This window comes from Piliocolobus tephrosceles, chromosome 6 (genome assembly GCF_002776525.5).
Source record: "Piliocolobus tephrosceles isolate RC106 chromosome 6, ASM277652v3, whole genome shotgun sequence".
NCBI classification, from domain to species: Eukaryota; Metazoa; Chordata; class Mammalia; order Primates; family Cercopithecidae; genus Piliocolobus; species Piliocolobus tephrosceles.
In genome coordinates this window covers 57,302,969-57,306,347 of record NC_045439.1, presented here as the reverse complement: position 1 = coordinate 57,306,347, position 3,379 = coordinate 57,302,969, and positions in this window count along the sequence as shown.

Sequence of the window (3,379 nt, the reverse complement as noted above, 5' to 3'; positions counted from 1 at the left end):
AGGAAGGAAGGAAGGAAGGAAGGAAGGAAGGAAGGAAGGAAGGAAGGGAGAGAGAGAAAGAAAGACAAAAAGGGAGGAAGGAAGGAGAAAGAGAAAGAAAGAGAAGGAAGGAAGGAAAGAGAAAGAAAGAAAGAGAAAGAAAGAAAGAAGAAAGAGGAAGGAAGGGAAAGAAAGGAAAGGAAAGGAAGAAAGGGAGGAAGGGAGGGAGGAAGGAAAGAGAAACAAAGAGAAAGAGAAGAAGGAAAGAAGAAAGAAAAGAATGAAAAAGAAAGAAAAGAAAGAAAAAGAAAAAAGAGAGAAAGAAAGAAAAAGAAAGAAGGAAAGAAAGAAAAAGAAAGAAAGAAAGAAAGAAAGAGAGAGAGAGAAAGAAAGAAAGAAGCCTCAAGGAGTTCCGTGACATTTCCAAGCTCACCCAAGTGAGCTTGGCCAAGTACGGAACTTGCAGAGTGCTTAAAGTGCTGGATGGACTCGATTCCAGGTCCATCTACCATTAAAATCCCCAAGCTCACTTGCTTCCAGGCTTTAAATGTGCTACTCCACTCCCAGCCAAGTGCCTTTAAAGAAGGCTTTCTCTGTGGATCTACTTTCTTACCTCTCATCCACTCAGCCTGCTGCAGCCTACTTTCTGCCCTCACCCTCTGAAGAAATGGCCTGCAGAAGGTCACTGGTGACCTAGGTTAATCCCACCAGCCTCTCCTCAGTTCTCACCCCACATGGCCCTTTGTGGCATTGACATTGCTAGCCATATTCACCTTCCCCTATCCTCCACCCTCTGCCACATCTGGCTGAGCCCCTTTCTCTCACCACTTCACCTCCCATCCTATAATCCCCACCTCAGGTCCCTTCCTCCAGGTGTAATTGGCCCTTTTAAAGGACCTGAGGACTCAGCTAAAGTTGGAAATCAGGAATCTGTGTGTGGGACTTCCCTGGTAGGTGTAGGGGTGCTATGGGTCTAAATGTGTCTCCCTCAAATTGACATGTTGAAGCTTAAATGCCAATGGAATCGTATTAAGAGGGGGGCCTTTTGAAGGTGATTAAATCATGATTCCTTATGAATGGGACTGATGACCTCATAAAAGAGGTCCGATGGAGCCTCTTTTGCCCTTCCCTCTCTTCTACCATGTGAGGACACAGCAATCATCTCTGTCTTCCTCCTCTGCTATGTGATGACACAGCAAGAAGGTGCCATATGAGGGACAGGCCCTCACAGACACTGAATCTGCTAGTGTGTTGATCTTGGACTTCCCAGCCTCTGGAGCTATGAAAAAATAACCCTCTGTTCTTTATAAATTACCTAGTCTATAGTATTTTGTTGTAACAGCCCAACATATGGGGTGCAGTTCCAATGACCCAACTGTCCTCACACCTATACTGGGTGGAATTATAAAGAGTGGGGAAGAGTTACAGGTCAGAAACAAAGGGGTCAGAGATGGGGATTGGTATTGTCTCAAAAAGCAGAGACAGCTAGCTGGGCAGAAGGCAGAGATGGTGAAGTTCAAGGAAAAAGCAGGCTGAGGCCCTGGGAGAGGGTGCCCATGATACAGAAAAGGAATTACAGATGTCATGGAAATTACAGATGTCAAGGAATTAAGACTCTAGATTGTTGGCCAGTTCATTGACTTAGACTCTGAAATCCCCTAAAATCATGACAGCAGGTGGATTTCACTTCCCTGACTTGTGTCCACAACTCATGTGAAGCTGTGTCCTCAATAGCGATAAGATTTTGCATTCCCTGGGGCTTATCTTACATCTTCCAGTTTGCCCAGAGCTCAGCATCCCTACTCCAGTTAAGCAGGGCCACAGATGCAATGCTGTACTGAGTAGGGTAACTCCAGGGGTGCCCTTCACACAGAATACCCATTGGGGATCCTGAGACCACGCAGATAAGCACTTATTTAAAGAAGAGATGAATTCATTTCCTGTGTGTGTGTGTGTGTGTGTTTTGTTTGTTTGTTTGTTTGTTTGTTTTTTGATGAAGTGTCGCTGTGTCGCCCAGGCTGGAGTGCAGTGGCACGATCTCAGCTCACTGCAAGCTCCGCCTCCCTGGTTCATGCCATTCTCCTGCCTCAGCCTCCCTAGTAGCTGGGACTACAGGCATCTGCCACCAGGCCCGGCTAATTTTTTTTTTTTTTTTTAGTAGAGACAGGGTTTCACTGTGTTAGCCAGAATGGTCTCAATCTCCTGACATCGTGATCTGCCCGCCTCGGCCTCCCAAAGTGCTTGGATTACAGGCATGAGCCACCGCGCCCAGCCTCCTGTGTGTCTTATTCCAATTCAATTCAGCAGCATTCTTTGAACCCCTACTGATACCAGGCTCTGTGTGATGGATTAAGACAACTCACAATGAGAAAAGGGGCAAAGGGATAGCCTGCTGCCCAGGTGCTGATGTCCTCATTGATTCTCAGGGCAAAATCTCAGAGGGTTCCATATGTAGCCCTAGGCTCTCTCTTCTGGTCTCAGCATTTGCAAAGCCCAGCAACTCTTTAGCTTAATAAATGAGAGGAGGATTGTCTTGGTGAGACTGCTCAGGAATATTTGGCATCTCTCAGGTCCTGGCCCACAGCCCCCCGAGTCACCAGGTGAATGAAGCAGAAACGTGTCTGTCTTGGGCAGAGCTGTGGCTGCTTTCCCTCTTCATAGTCTCCACATTGAGGGGGAGGGCATTTACTGCTTTTCCCCTTGGCTTCACTCCTACCTCATTTCCTTCTGCAAGGAGTCTCAGGATCTCTTTTCATTTTCACATAGACACAACCCCTGCCTCCAAACCCTTGGAGTATTTCTCAGAGAATTCCATCTTGGCTGTTTCCTTCAGCATCGACAAAAGCTAGACCATCACAAGGGGCTTCTCCTCCTTATTTTTGAAAGAAGAGCACAAGAAAAGAGCCTCAAATGCTGACTTGCTACTCCCCCATTAAAGTCGGTGTTTGCCCTCACTCTGTCTTATTTTAAGCAGCGGTGCTTCCGTAGAGCAGAGCTAAAAATTCAGCAAGACAGGATAGGTCTTGGATGGCTGCCCCCAGGTCTGCCCTCAGAGACTTCCAGAAAAGCCTTTCTCTCTGTCACTTTGCCTGATTCGCCATTAACATTCCTGCAGCAGGTCCTGGGTACCCAAGTTCTAGCTACATGAGCTATAAAATCCCAAGCAGAACTGGAGCATCAAATTGCTGTGGGTTCACTTTTGGCTGGCAGACCTCTTCTATTAGCACCATAACCACCAACACCATCCCCCCAACACACACAGAGAAATACAGCCTGAGGATAAGAAGCCACATTGAAGAGCTGAGGGTGCTGATGAGGAAGGGACTGGTCCACCAGTCCATGGGAAGGAGTCCCTTTGAAAAGGGGCAAGCTTTGATGTGGGAGTGGAGCAGGGAAATCT